The sequence below is a fragment of the Ctenopharyngodon idella genome, chromosome 3 (genome assembly GCF_019924925.1).
Source record: "Ctenopharyngodon idella isolate HZGC_01 chromosome 3, HZGC01, whole genome shotgun sequence".
Classification (NCBI taxonomy): domain Eukaryota; kingdom Metazoa; phylum Chordata; class Actinopteri; order Cypriniformes; family Xenocyprididae; genus Ctenopharyngodon; species Ctenopharyngodon idella.
The window spans coordinates 31,217,579-31,234,133 of NC_067222.1; the positions used below are offsets into that span (position 1 = coordinate 31,217,579).

At 34.7% G+C, this 16,555-nt stretch overlaps 2 long non-coding RNA genes across 2 annotated transcripts in view; both read right to left on the reverse strand.

Moving 5' to 3' along the window:
- The window catches only part of LOC127509648 (uncharacterized), a 31,060-nt gene extending 25,294 nt beyond the window's left edge, over positions 1-5,766 (reverse strand). The window contains exons 1-2 of the long non-coding RNA XR_007929333.1: positions 5,689-5,766; positions 5,291-5,535 (exon numbers count right to left, since the gene is read on the reverse strand). This is a non-coding gene — a long non-coding RNA (uncharacterized LOC127509648). The remainder of the gene's footprint in view (positions 1-5,290; positions 5,536-5,688) is intronic.
- Positions 5,767-12,582: 6,816 nt separating this feature from the next.
- Positions 12,583-13,081, reverse strand: LOC127509630 (uncharacterized). Its single transcript, XR_007929295.1, has 2 exons — positions 12,963-13,081; positions 12,583-12,884 (listed from the first exon to the last, which is right to left on the reverse strand). It is a non-coding gene; the product is annotated as an uncharacterized LOC127509630 (long non-coding RNA).
- Positions 13,082-16,555: the final 3,474 nt, after the last annotated feature.

Below are 16,555 nucleotides of genomic sequence, written 5' to 3' on the forward strand. Positions count from 1 at the left end.
AATCAGGTGTATAAGCACTATAAAAAGCAGCAGGTGAGTTCATCAGTCTTCAAGCACAATGGAAAGAGTCAGAGAAAGAGTAAGATGAGGAGGAGAACGAGGAGGAGGAGGACAAGGAGGAGGAGGAGGAGGAGGAGGAGGAGGAGGAGGAGGAAGGGGAGGAAGAGGAATCAACAGAGGAGGAATCAACAGAGGAAGAGGAAGAGATGGAGGCCATGCTGGAGGTAGAGGTAGAGGAAGAGGAAGAGGAAGAGGAAGACAAGAAGGTGCTCAAAGAGGACCAAATCTGACAAATGAGATCCGCGCAACACTGGTTGACCACGTTGTCAACCACGGCCTGACGCTGAGGGAGGCTGGACTGCGAGTACAGCCAAATCTAAGCCGATACACAGTGGCAAGTGTGATAAGAACATTTCGACTGGAAAATAGGTATTGTAAAAATATCATCATATCAAAAACATCTGCACGGTTTCAGTAACTGCTTACAGTACTGTATTCTATGCACTATCAGCACTTCTGTGACCTTTTTCTGTGAAATTACTGTAGTATTGTATACTGTGTGTTTTTTTTTTTTTTTTTTTCTACATGGGATTGAGGGTCAGGAACGACAAGGGGGAAGGCCTCGTATGTTCACAGAACAGCAAGAGAGGGAGATAGTAAACATGGTTTTGGCCAACAATGCTATAACACTCAATCAGCTCCAAGCTAACATTGTCAATAACCACGCCAGTTTCAATGATATCCATCAGGTCTCAACATCAACACTGGCACGCATCCTAAAAAAAAAACATATTCAAATGAAGCAAATTTATCGAGTGCCTTTCGAGCGCAATTCCGAAAGGGTGAAACGACTGCGGCATCATTATGCAGAGGTATGTACTCACTTTAGCAGTGTGATCTTGCATACTGTCTCATAATCTTTTACTGTACTGTAATATGTATACTAGATCTACACTGAACTACAGAATTTTGCCTGACACTGTTCTTCAGAGAGTTTTACGAATGGATGGAGAGGAGATCCAGCATGAGTTCATTTACGTAGATGAGGCTGGGTTCCACCTGACGAGAACACGAAGGAGGGGAAGAAACATCATTGGCCACAGGGCTATAGTCAATGTCCCAGGGCAACGTGGGGGTAATATAACACTCTGTGCAGCCATTACACAGAATGGGGTCCTCCACCGTCATGCCCATATGGGCCCTTACAACACAGCACTCATACTTACATTCTTGGACCAATTGCACAACATAACAGCAGCAAATCAAATCGATCATATGCAATACATTGTTGTCTGGGACAATGTGTCTTTCCACCGCTCTGCTCTGGTTCAGAACTGGTTTCAGCAACATCCACATTTCACAGTCCTATATCTTCCACCATACTCTCCATTCCTCAACCCTATAGAAGAGTTTTTCTCGGCATGGCGGTGGAAGGTATATGATCTCCGTCTCCAGGCTGAGGTACCCCTCATCCAAGCCATGGAGGAGGCCTGTGACCAGATGGAGGTAGCAGCAATGCAAGGATGGATTTGTCATTCAAGACGTTTCTTTCCAAGGTGTCTTGCTAATGACAACATTGCCTGTGATGTTGATGAAATTCTCTGGCCAGATCCAGCTAGGCGAAGAGACAATGTCTAGTGTTTTTTTTTTTTTTTTTTTACAGTAAACTTACAGTACAATACGTAAAGTGACATTTTGTTACAGTATTATGAATCTCCATGTCAACATTTTGGGCGTGTTGAGAAATAAATGAGTTTCTTCAGTCTGCAACATTGGTCTTGTGTAGTGTTTGGTGAATTTACATTATATTTGTACTTTGTTGATGGTAGCCTACTCTAATCATAGGGAAGTAGAAGTGCTAAAAGTGTTTTAGGTTTATCACAGCAGAGTGTAACTCGTGCAAACAGAGTATAGTAATGTGAAATGTGTGTGTTTCATATGGTAACAAAGTGTGGTTTTTAAACAGAAGTGTATAGTTTTTACAAGAGTGTTTAATTATGCAAAGGATCTGTAGTGTTTTGCTAATTGGGTGTGTGGTTGTGCTAATTGTGTGTAGTGTTTTGAAAACACGGGCCCTGTTTTGAAAATTGTGCTTAAGCAATCCAAAAAAACTGTAATATATTAGCATTGTGATACTTTTCTACAATACACTTTTATACACAGTTTTTTATTATTCATATAAATTACATTAATATAATGTACGTTATATTCATTGTTTAACCAAAAACAACAACAAATAGTATTTCTGTTCACAGACTCAAAATAATAATCTAAGATGCCAAAATGTTCAGGCCACTTGTGTGTGTGTGTGTGTGTGTGTGTGTGTGCGCGTGTGTGTGTGTTTGTGTGTGAATGTGTCTGAATATGATCATGAGCATTAAGAAGGCATTGAGTGTGTTGATCTTTGTGTTGATGATCTGCAGATCTGTTATTGTCACTATCTCACATTGAGCTGAGCCACTGTGTCTGTCTTTGCACAGTAATACACAGCTGTGTCTTCAGTCTGCAGGCTGCTGATGTCTAAGTACAGCTCATTCCGGTCCGTGTCTCTGGAAATAGTGAAGCGACTCTTGAAGGAATTTGCAGAGTCTATCGATCCACCGCCCCATATGATCCCGATCCACTCCATGGCTTTTCCAGGAGGCTGCCTGATCCAACCTGTGCCATAGTCTTTGAGGGCATATCCAGAGATCTGACAGGACAACTTCACTGACTGACCAGGAGCTTTAATCTGTGCAGGAGACGAGGTCAGAGAGATGCCAGAAACATCTGTAGAAGACAACAACATACTGTGAGAGTCAGTCTCATTTCATCAGTTTCTATATAAATATTTGAATAATTACAGTCAGCAACAGAAAGATTCACTTTTCTGATGTGACTGAATGAATCCACTCACATGGTAAAAAGCACATAAAATGAGTAGAATTTGAATCATGATTGATTTCAGAGTCAGACAGGACACACAGCTTTTGTCCTAGTGTTAGTGGACTGATCCTGTACTCGAGGAAATTGACACTCTTATTCTCTCATGTGGATGGTGAACATTTGCAACCTAACCGAAACGTTAAAGTGACCTGGGTTTTGTTGAATGAGCAAAAAAAAAAAAACAATCAAGCATGAATATAATGTATTTAATATATGAAACTACAGATACAGAGGCTATACTACTAAATATACACAAATAATACACATATATAGAAAGCGAAAGTAAAGTCAAGAAAACAGAGGTGATCAAAGGAATGGCAACTTACGAACAGTTAAAACCTTTGAGAGCCAGCAAGGAAACTCAGCTTACACATCGAGCTTAAAACGCTTTGAAAAGAATGGTTCTATACTTGCATAGGTTCAGGTGCTGTGGTCGTTTCGTGTTTCTGCAGGAGTTTCGGTGCGTGCGGCTGAAGCGATTGGTCCTTTTCCGAGAAGGTGTTCTTCAGCAGGGTTTTCAAACAAGGGTTTAACTTAAGAGTAAGATAACCGGTCTGTGACCACATGGCCCTTAGCCCCACCAGGGTGACTCTTTGAAGTCCCTGGAGCTGGTGAGAATATGTTCTGTTTTTCTTTACTGGGGTAACAAAGGTGCCAATGGGGCAATTGGTCCCGGACTTGCCGGAGCCGATTCGTGATTTACATGCACAGTTCAGGAGGCTAAAAGCATTCTGAAGATTCTAAAGTTGACGGGCAGATCCGATTTTGAACACGCGCTACACAGCATTATGCAGGCAATAACAATACATGAGTCTTGATCTAGTTTACATCCATCTAGTTTTATGATTTATGGCTTAAATTATTTGTTTTGGATTAAAACTGGACAAAATCAACTAAAGGAATAGTTTTTATTTTTGGATGAACTATCATTTTAAGAGTCATATTTCAAGAATCAATAATAATAAAAAATATCTCTATATGTATTCTCATCTCTAGCTTGCTTACTGATCTCAAATAAACCTGGTTATCAAAGAAACCTGCCATTGTATATTACAAATATTGTTGAATCCTTGACGAATTGCTTGGTTCCTCTCTTATAAGTCACTTTGGATAAAAGTGTTTGCTAATAAATGTAAATGTGTAAATGTAATACATGAGTGATAATATAATCATGAATGAGATGTTTTATTTACACATATAAAGGGTGTTGTTGATTATAGTAGTTCAAGACATACTGTGTACCTAATGTACCTATGAAAAATATTTTTCTACAGTATTGTTTTGTACTAACAATTTTACTGTAATTGCTCAGATGATATTTATGATTTGGGAGAAAATAATTAATGTATTTTTTTAAATGTTACACTGTAAAGAGCCAGTGGATTATTTATAAATAAATACAGACACATGTCTGTTTGTTGAATTCAGATTTTACTGTAGTTGTATTTGTCACTGTGGCTCTCTTGCACAATAATATACAGCAGTGTCTTCATTCTTCATATTATTCATCTGCAGATAGATCTGTTTCTTGCTTTCTTCTGAGATGGTGAACCGTCCATGAACAGACTGAGAGTAGTATATATCACTACTGCCAGATGTGATGCATGCCAGCCACTCCAGACCTCCTCCTGCAGCCTGTCTGATCCAAGACAAGTATGGGTCACTGCTAAATCCAGAGGCTGTACAAGTCTGTGAGATCCTCCTACACACAATATCCATTGCCATGTTATGAAAAGAGGAACCTGATGCAGGAAAGTCACAAACAAGTTTTGTGTCTGTAGATGAATAGAGTGAACAGGTTTGCATAGACTGCCCTCTAAAGGTACATTTACATTTTCTGTGCCTTATTAACCTCTGTAACCATGTCTGCCTTTCAATGTATTGTTTGTTACTTTTTATTTACTACTTATTGTAGTAGATAATTACATAGCAAAGTTAAGTGGATACATTTTTAATTGATCCAAATCCTTATCCAATCCCAGAATCATGAAAACTTTACACATTCCCAAAAACATACAATATAAGGCAAAAATAGAGTTTTTTTTTTTTTTTTTTTTTTTTTTAAGTGTTTTTGGTGTGAACACTGATCATAGAGATAAGACGAGTAATGAGTGAATACATGCATTTTTTTTTTTTTTTTTTTTTTTTTTTACATGCTTTAAAGTTGACGTTCATTAATGAGGAATGGATTGTTTTTTTTCAGTTATCTATGTGAATTATTTTTGAATCACGTGTGACACAAACAGTTTCTCCAAAGCACATAAGTTTATGTACTGCTCAGCAGCCTCTTGTGTTACTGTGTTCTTCGGGCACAGTAATAAACAGCAGTGTCCTCAGCCTGCAGATTTGTCATGTGCAGATACACCTGCATTTTACTGTTGTCTCTGGAGATGGTGAATCGTCCTTCAACGGTTTTAGAGTAATATTTGCTACTGCCGCTTGGAGCAGAAATAAGTGAGATCCACTCAAGCCCTTTCCCTTCAGCCTGTCTTATCCATGAAATAACTGCATTATCAACTTCAATCCCAGAGAAAGTACAGGTCAGTTTATGTTCGTTCCCAGGTTTGAGGACGACTGACTCAGACTCAGTCAGTGTCTGACTTTTGCACACTGTTAAAATAAAAGAAATTATAATTTATGAGACACTTGAGTTTTAGCAATAAAGTGAAAAATAGACATGACTTGACAACAAAGAGATGAAAATTAATTATATAATTAATTAAATATATATACACTGAAGTACTTAAAATAAATCTTACTTACTTTCCATAGAGACTAGTATGCTTATGAAACAAGTAATTCTGAGGACCATTTTTGCAGCAGTTTTTGTTAAAAATCTCAATGACAGAACACTGAAAAGGAGATAAATATGAAGAGTTTATAAGGCAGAAAGTACATTTTAATTTGCATAGCCCATCCTCCAGCAGATTTTATATCAATAAAAGGAAGGTCAGACCAAAAGAAAAAAATATATGATGATATTTGCCACTACAGTCTACTAATTCACTTGAAAGCTTTTTTTTTATGGAGAGTAGTGTTTATGGAGATTAGTGTTTATCTTACTGTGAAAATGTTTAGTATGCCTACATTTTAAAATAGATTTGGCATGATTGAATATTGTTGAGCCTGAGTCAAACAACAGCCTATTATTTTCAGATTCATTTAGCAGACGCTTATGTACAGTACACTCACTGCAGGTTATGTATCTTACTCAATGATTATTCCTCCAAACTTTGAATCTATTATCTTTTTGACCTTCCTTAATTACCAGCCCAGACCTTCATACTCTCATTAGTGTGGGACGTTGTTTATACAGAAGTATTAAAATGTTTTAAACAACATTTCTACACAAGTAATGTGTTGAATTGTGGGGAAATTTGCAGTAATTGCTTCAGTGATTTCATGCATGAATAGTTTTTGTTCAGCCCTGCAGTCTATTGTGTAACTGTGAATCTCTTGCACAGTAATAAACAGCCGTGTCTTCAGTCTTCAGGCTTTTCACCTCTAAATACAGCATGTTTTTGCTGGTGTCTTTGGTGATTGAGAACTGGCCTTGTAGAGACTGAGCATAATATGCAGTTGTGCCACCATCTATAAACCCAATCCACTCCAGTCCTCTCCCTGGTTTCTGACGGATCCAAGCCATCCAGTAGCTGCTCATTGAGAATCCAGACACACTGAAGGACAGAGTGACTGATTCTCCTGGTCTTTTCACCACAGAATCTGAAGAGGTCAAAGACTGACCACCAACAGCTGAAAAACAGAGAAAAAATATGTTAGACGAATTAGAAAAATTAATTGACAATAATCTGGAGAAGTGAAATCATTCTCACTCGAAATAATCATCAGGAGAACTCCATAAAGTAACATTTCCATTATCACCATGAAACTGTCAAATGAAGAGAATAAGAGGATATTTATCTACACTGCAGCAGAACATAAACACTGACTGAGGATTCAGTTTATAACACAGTCCTGTGAGTGTCTGAGTGACACTGATCCTCCCTACTAAATCATTTGCATGTATAGAGGCTCGCAGGTGTAAGGATTTTTAATCTAGTTCTGTTTTAATTTAAATATTTGTTTAGTAGGCCTGTTCACTTACTCTTCAATCATTCATTATTGACCCGATGTCACACAAATTCTCAAAACAGCCAGGTCACAGATCTCACGAACACAAAATCACCAGTCTGATCATAGTCAGAGGAAGCAGGGTTAACTAATACCTTTGGCTGGAACTGCTTGCTCTCTACAAAGTCATGTTCATACAGTCTGATAAGTCATTGATAGACAGAAATCAAAAGATCTCAGATGAAGTGTCTGCTGCTCCATTCATTTATGAGCCTTCAGTTTGACTTATTCTGCACATTAATGTGCTGTATACACCAGATTCAACTTAATCAAATGAAATAATTTCAGAAGAACACAGAATAAATCAAATATAACATTTATTTGCCAGGAACTGTAAGAATGCATCATGCTTATTACATAATTAAACAACAATAAGAAGCCAATAATGATAAATAATGTCAATTGCTCAAAGACTCCAGGTTTACTACTCCGGGTTTGTAGATTTATTGTTTTATTGCATTGTGTCTGTTGCTGTGAGAGTTCCTGAGCTTGGTCTAATGAGAAAACTAGACTGGACTTACACAGGCATATATTGTTTAGTTACAATAAAATCAAGTTAAAAACGTACAAATTTATTTATTTTTTTTGAACAATGAATGAACAACAGCATCAGCTTCTCAAGGATGAAAGTTGGCTGTGAAAGCTGGTGTCTGGAGGACTGGTAGCCATTCGAGGGCCTGTCTAAACGTTATTGAGGAGAACAGAAATGAGACATGCTGGTATTTTATTTTGTGAATGACAGTGATGGGATTGCAGTAGTCATTGTGTTGTTGCTGAGCACTGACAGAGCAGGTGACTTTGCATATGAGTATTTTCAGCAGGGCAGTGAGGCCCTGTTTTTATTTACAAGTTTAAAAGTTTGCTTTTTCATTGGTTAAAGCAAGAGCACATTTGTATAGATCACTCACTTTTGGGCCTGAAGTTATGGAGACAATGAGGTATCACATTAGAAATTAAAAGTTTAATGAAGAAAAACAATATAAATTAGAAGATAAGATTCTAAATGGAACCTTAAAGGGTTTTGTCAGGCTTCATATTTTCTTCATATAGGCTCCCATCATGGCACCATTTTATTTTTAAGCAGCTTAAAAACATACATTATCACTCGAAAACAACAACAACAACAACAACAACGATAAAAATAATAAAAACAATAAAAAAAACTAAATAAAAAAAGTAATGTGTAATTGTTTAAGACTCTTCTCCTTGTATCTAACCTTTTTGGCATAAAGGGCTCTTTAAAGTTAAGTCAAGAACACCAGGGTTCTATATAGAACCTCATTGAACCTTTTGAGGCTCAATGCAGAATTCTCTAGTTTTTCACTGAATACTCCGTAGGGTGTTCCATTCATCATTTTAGGTTTCAGAAGGGTGCTTGCAAGATGAGTGCCCCCTTTGCGGCAAAAAAAAACATTACCATCAGAGAGGACTGGGACTGCAACTCATCATCATTTTAACTACTTTCGGTACCACTTTTGACATTTTTGCAATAAATAAATTATTGTGATTACACTTGTTTGTCATTTATTCTTTTATTTATAACAGTATAGTTTTAAGAAATGGTTATGGATAGGTTTAGGAGTAGGTGTAGGATTAGCGGCTCAAAATATTGTTTTAATGTTATATTTTTACTAAAATTGTAATTTTCCTACACATTTCTGTCTATTTTGTTTTATTTTTTTAACATTCTGAATAAAATGGCTATGTTTAGGTTCGGGATGGGGTTTAGGGATCTTACATTTATCAAAGCGATAAAAGGGAAATTATACATATATTCTGACATAAATATTTTACATTTTTTCGCTGTAAAAAACTATAAATACGTCAATATTGTACGTTTTAGCACCTTTCTAAACGTACAAAAAATGTATGTTTTGTGTCTTTGAAAGTTACGTATTAATACCTATGTATTAACAATGAGACCAGGCTGGTATGTTGAGTTGATTCCATATACAAACTAGGAGGTATCAGAAAAATTAGGGGAAAATATCATCATGATGGTCCTATAACCATGAGTACTAATACTTCATAATCAAGAGAGCAAGTATATGATTCATAGTCCAATGGCTGGTCTTTTCTCATTATATGTAGTTCTCAGTTATTGTAAAGCTGCTTCAACAGATGGAGTCACGGTGTCTGTCGAGCACAGTAATAAACAGCAGTGTCCTCTTCTCTCAGACTCTTGACTTCAAGATACTGTGTACTTTGAGACACGTCCTCACTCAGTGTGAAGTGATTTTCCATTGTATCTGCATAAATAACACTACCAGAGGTAACTTACCCAATCCACTCCAGAGCTTTCCCTGGCTTCTGCCTGATCCAGTGCATCCAGTAGTTCGCCATTGTAAAACCAGATATTTTACAGGAGATGTTCACTGTTTCTCCAGGTCTCTTTAACACAGCAGGAGACTGATCTAATCGGATTTCATCACCACTGATACCTGTGGAATAAAAGACAAATCAATAAAAAGCTTGTATTAATTAAAGTGTTGTTTGCCAGAAAAATGTCAAAATGACCTTGTTGAGGTACAATCACCATACAGATGAAATGCCAAATATTCATGTTCATGTTATGTGGTGGATCCAAAATGGTCAATATTCATATTTCATGTTAATAATTTATGGCATATAATTTATCAATATTACTTTTGATTTCATATATTCATGTACTCCTACTCCATATATTAATCCTCATCATATTTTCAAGTATTTACTCTTATTGTACCCTTTATGGTTATTCTTCTTTTATATTTAAGAGTATGTATGCTTGTTATATCCAATTGTTCTTCAAAGTGTTCCAATGTGACAGGTCACGTTGACACATTTGTGGTTAGATATTGGACGCCTGCCAAGTACTGTAGAAGCGATGTCTTCGGAATTAGTTGCTCATTTGAACTCGATGTACTTTTGTATCAAAATATGTCCATTTCTATTTCTGCTGACATGTGATAATGTAAGATCTGCAAAATTCCCTTAAGGGTGTCAAAACAACCCCTAAATCTATTTTCATCTATTTTTGACATCTGACCAGTCTATGACATAATGAATAAATCCATTTGACCTTTTCTTATTGGACCAAAACATAAGTTTGAGTGGGATGTAAGTTTCCTATGCGTATGGTATAAAATGGACTGGGTCTTTGATAGTTTAGCTTCCCTTTGCTTTTTCTTTGCTCTTTTTGCTTCTCACATCTCTTCTGCATCTTCTGCTTCTGCTTCTTCTCTTCTACCTCTCATTTCATTCTGCAAATGTCTTAATTTTGTTCCTTCTTTCTCTATATTCTGATCTTCATCTATTAGATACAATACTCTGGATTTTATTATTAACTACTAATTAATTAATTAATTTGTTTGTCTCTATAATTTTTAATTAATAAATGTATTATTCCTTATTCAAATTTGACCTCGGACATAATCATTGCTGGACTGCCTGGATTTCATTTTCTCAAGTTTTTGCATCATTATGAATGGAGGAACCTGCTGCAACAGTCAATATATTTCATGGATGTATGGAGATACACAGATTGGGGCTTTTTTAAAGGGAACCAGGAGAAGTAGGTTTGCATAGACTGCCCTCTAAAGGTACATTTACATTTTCTGTGCCCTTATTAACCTCTGTAACCACTCTGCCTTTCAGGCTATTGTTTTTTGCTTCTTATTTTCTTGCTCAGAGGGGCTGGCTACCAATTAAGTTTATATATTTTTAGGTAATCCAAATTTTTATTAAAATCCAAATTCTGCAAAATATACACAGTTGTCATGTGCAGATACACCTGCATTTTACTGTTGTCTCTGGAGACGGTTTTAGAGTAATAGTTGCTTTTACCGCTTGAAGCAGAAATATATGAGATCCACTCGAACCCTTTCCCTTCAGCCTGTCTTATCCATGAAATATATGCATTACCAGCTTCAAAGTACAGGTCAGTTTATGTTTGTTCCCAGGTTTGAGGACGACTAACTCAGTCAGTGTCTGACCTTTTGCACTTTGTTAAAATAACAGTAAGACCATTGTCTACAGCAGTCAGTTATAAAATAGTATTAAAAAAAAAAAAAGAAAGAAAAATGTATTTCTAAATCCTACTGTCCATACAGACATATTATGGTCATTAAAAAAAAACAGATAATTCTGAGGACACTTTTCCCCATATTTCTTAAAAAAAAAAAATCACAGATAAAACACTGAAAAAGAGTTAAATATGGAGTTTATAAGGCAGAAAGTACATTTTAATTTGCAGACTAAAAAATTAAAATCCAACTCCAAACATGGTTTTATCTTAACAAATATTGATGTTATCTTAACATCAATATTTGTCCATGCAGTACAATGATTCACTCTAAAACCTTTAGTTAATGGGAAATGTAACATTATAAAAGTTTTCCTATAAAGTAGAATTTTTTTATAAATAAATATTGAGTCTGAATCAAATCCCTTTAAATAAAATAAAAATTAAAAGCCAATTACAGTCACACTGTATTTCAAATCAAAGTATAAGAACTAGCATACAATGGTTGTCTGATTTGTCGAGCATGTAAACACATATTAGTTTAAAAAAAAGTGGCTTCAAAATTTATTTTTGTCTCTTCAAGTTAATAAAGTTAATAAAACACATTAAAGCTGCAGTCCGTAACTTTTTTTGGTTAAAATTATCCAAAATAAATTTTTGAGCAAGTACATAACCAGCCAGTGTTCAAAACTATCTCCTTACCTTAGCTCGATTCACAACGGTAAGCTTCTAATAATGTTTTATAATAAATCAATACTGGTGGGTTTCCGCTGGAAATTCAAGCATGCAGCAGTTTGTCTTTGCGTCATTACGTCACGTCTGTAAACAGAAAGAATTGAGTCCCAGCTAGACTATGCATTTAGGATGCTGCTGGTAGTGGATCATTTATAGCCTTTTCTCACAGCAGCTGAAGTAATTAAACTTATTTTGATGGCGAATTGTAATCCAGAAAGATCCAAATGACAATCATCAGTGACAACTAGAGGTTCAGCCGTGGTCAAAAAGCAAAAGACTTCGGACTGCGGATCGGCTACAGAAATTGAAATCTACAGGTAACCCTAATACACACTAAATACACAGTCACGCAATGCTGATGTTGTTAACATTAACAATTTGAGAACAAAGTATAACAACAATAATAATTTGCATGGTTTGATGCGATATGAGCTAAGCGATCGTTAGATTTAATCACCATTGGTTTCTGCCAATCTCATGTTAATCTTGAGTACATATAGAGTAACAATGCATCCTTCATATCTCCGAAAAGTCTTTAGTTTTGTCATATTTATAAAAGATAGATATACTAAACCGAGTCTTTATTTATACATTTATTTAATAGACAATTATCCTGTTCATAGGCACCTTTTTGATTTTGGAAGCTGTTTATGAGGAAATGTTGCAGGAAATGTAACCATTAAACAGTTAATATTTTGAATCTTGAAGATGTTTTCAGTACAGTTGCTTCAGTGATTTCATGCATGAATAGTTTTTGTTCAGCCCTGCAGTCTATTGTGTTACTGTGAATCTCTTGCACAGTAATAAACAGCTGTGTCTTCAGTCTTCAGGCTTTTCACCTCTAAATACAGCATGTTTTTGCTGGTGTCTTTTGTGATTGAGAACTGGCCTTGAAGAGACTGAGCATAATATGCAGTTGTGCCAGTATCTATAAACCCAATCCACTCCAGTCCTCTCCCTGGTTTCTGACGGATCCAGTGCATGTAGTAGCTGCTCATTGAGATTCCAGACACACTACAGGACAGAGTAACTGATTCTCCTGGTCTTTTCACCACAGAATCTGAGGAGGTCAAAGACTGACCACTAACAGCTGAAAAACAGAGAAAATTAACGTTAGTTTAGTTAGAACAGTGCACCTTTAACTGAGAAGAATTTGAGAGTTTCTCACATGAAATAATCAACAGCAGAACTCCATACAGTAGCATTTCCATTATCACCCCAAAACTGTAAAATGATGAGCAAAATATTTAGTTGCACTGCAGGACACAAACACTGACTGAGAATTTGGTTTTATAGCAAGTACTTTGTGTTACACTGACCCTCCCTAAATCATGTAATTTGCATACAAGGCAAAACTGTGGTAAAACTGGAACTGGGAAAATGGATTCAAATATTCTTGACTGAAGTCTGATTGATTTGATACAATATTGTTATTCCATTCTCTTTGAATCTGAATCATTTTTGAACAGTACAGAAGCTTGCTGACATACGGGTCAAAGACGAGACATCACCATTTTGGTGTCCGCATCAAATTAAATTTACAAAAGTCATTTTATGTACATAAAAAACATGTTAAATGCAAGCAGTGTGTCTACTTTCATATTTCAAATAACCTTTGAGAAAATAAAATGTCAACATATGGGGAAAATAATGTTCCAAACTTCCAAAGTGTAAAATTGTCATTCAGCATAATGTCCGGACTTTGATTTTACCATTAGATCTTTAAATAAACATATCAAATACCAATTTAAAAAAATATATTTGTGTTCTTGGCATTTTCAAATAAGTGTTGGCTGCCACATATTAAAGTGACTATGTATTATTTATTTATTTTTTTTTTTAAGTATTTAAATAACCTGGGGACTTTTGTCCCGAATATTCAGTTTGTCAGGATCAAGAAGCCATTCTGATATCAAATAAAAAACAGTCATTCAACAGTCTGTGACATCATTAAAAGACACCCTGAAGACTATTTGGTGCTGCAGAAAAGTGAGTTTATTGCTCTTAAATATTTGATAATTCCATCTTTTCATGGTGTGGTAGCCTAAGGTACAAAAACACACGTCATTCAGTGAAACGCCAAAAAACACTTATATTGTTAGATTTTTTTTTTTTTTTTTTTTTTTTAAATAAGCAAATGTTGTGAATAATTGTGATTAACTTTACTGGTCAAGCTCACTGTTTAATATAGGTGGCCAGTTGATGGCCTGCAATATAATTTGAAGTAGAAGTTTCATCATTCACGGTAATGTTTTTGTCAACGCAAAGTCTGTGTTGCACCACAGTGTCATCCATTACACTGAGTGACAGTATCAAATAACAATTTTAGCATCTTATTTATTTTACAGATAAATGAGGAATTGTTTAGCACTGACAAATATTTGTAAAACTTAATAAATATTAATATTTTAATGCATTTTTGTATTGTTTCATTTGTTATTGATTAATAAAAGCTAATAAAGTAAATGCAGACCCAGTAGCAGACCCGGTCATTTTCTTTTATTTTAAATTATACTCAAAACTCTGTAAAATTACAAACAATATATGTAAATTAACAACTCTGCTGTTATTTTAAGTATTATGACATTAATGAAAAATTACAGCAATTCACATATTTTTTACAGAAAATTTACTGTATTTTTATACAGTATTTTTTCTGTTTTCTTAAATTACAAACAAATGTATGTAAAATTACAAAAATAATCAGTAATTAAACAGTAACAAAACAGTTAAATGATAAAACGGTCAAATGAATGGAAGCCAAAAAAGTAAAATATCCTAATTTAAATAAACTGAAAAACACTGTTATTTTACAGGTATTTCCTGAATTATTACCTTAACTTTAAAAAATCTCATAAAAACAAAACAAAACAAAAAAAAAACACAGTCAATGACTGGCAGCTACGGCTGCCAAACAAAGACCGTAAAATTAAAGTAAAATATTCTAATTTAAATAAAGTGCAAAAAACTTTAACATAAATTTTCTTTAAATGTTAAAAAATTATTTTATTTTGGAGGTATTTCCTGATTTGATTCAAATGACTGACAGCAACAGAACATTAAACACTAACAGATCTGTCAAGATCTCAGCATCTTATTACAGTCTAGACTTTATTTCTTTTATACAAAGGTTCTTATTGAGAATTAACATGCTTTATGTTATGTCTGTTTATTATAGCAAAAAAATCAGGAGAAACTCTGATCAGATTATTTTGGCTGCTTATTGATGATGTAGTTATCATGAAGTGGCCTGTTTCCCTGATAGCACATGGTGTCAAATTTCTGAGTATATTAACTGTTAATTTCATAAGATTTACTGTAGTCTTGTGGAATCATATTATGATAACCTGGTGTTCTGATTTTTAAGTCATTATGCAGAAAATGTTTTCAGCTGTGGTATTTTTTTTTTTTTTGGAGCACACAGATCAATAATCAACATATGAATCTCAACAATGGTGACAATCAACAAAGCTTTTTTTGTGACATTAGAAGCTTGTTTTGTGACTTTCAGAGTTGATCTGAATTTTTTTTTTTTTTTTTTTGTCACCACTTTTGAGATTCATACGCTGATTCTTGATGTCTGTGTGAGTCTGCATGACCTTGACAAAATGTTCTCTGCATAATGATTTAATAAAATTGTTGATAGTATTACAGCATTGCAGTAGAATTGGCATGTGAAATTACAACTAACATCAAACAATTTAGTCAGAGACCAGACTCTGGCATCAGTGAATCAGACCACTCCATGATGACTGTATCATCAGTTAAAAAGTGATCAACATCATCTGATCAGAGTTTCCCTTGTTTTGTTTTTTTCCCCCCTTGTTTTTTATAACAAAAGTGTATCAGAAACACACAGTTAAAGCAGCCAAAGAAATACAAATGTTAAAAAATCAAGTGTCAAGAGCCCAACTAAAGTGACTTCAAACTTTATTATTTTATTTAATAAAACATCAACATCTAAACCTCTGTTAATTCTCAATAACTTTAGTATGAAATAAAGTCTGGATTGTAATAAGTGAGGATGCTGAGATCTTGAGAGATCTGTTAATGTTGTGTTGGGATTTAAAGGGTTTCTGTATCATGTGTTTTGACCCAGCAAGTTGGGTTGTTTTTTGTAACCTAAATTTTGGTGTAAAATGACTACATTGCAGTATTTAAATTAACCCAAATGGGTTTTTAATTAAACCCAGTAATCTTAGATATTATAAAATCACTTGTACACACAGAATGACTATCAAAAGGTAAAAATTCATTAAAAACAAGGACAAGGGCAAACATGGTCAAAAGTAACAACATGCATGTGAGATGAAAATCAGAAAAGAATTGCAAATCAACAGCCACACAGTTTATACAGAAATTAAATTGTTTTTCACATTTCAGTGAACATTGATGAATATAACTGGCATTTAAGACCAAATAAGACTTTTTTTTTTGCATATTATCCACCGCCAACAAAAACACTACGCTATAAAATTATTCACTGGTTTCAACTTTAAGTAATTGTATTAAATATTGCAATAATTTATTCAAGCAAACAAAGGTAACAAGTTAACTTCCAAAGTTCACTCAATTTCAAACTTATAACTATAAATCCATAACCTTAAGTTGTTTACAAAACTACTTGGTAATAATTATCTAAAATCTCTATTGTTGACTAAAATATGGAGCTATATTAAACTAAGAGTTAAATAAATCTAAGAATTTTAATTACTAACACAATTTAACATGACTAAAATTTTTTGTTTGTTTTACAAACAT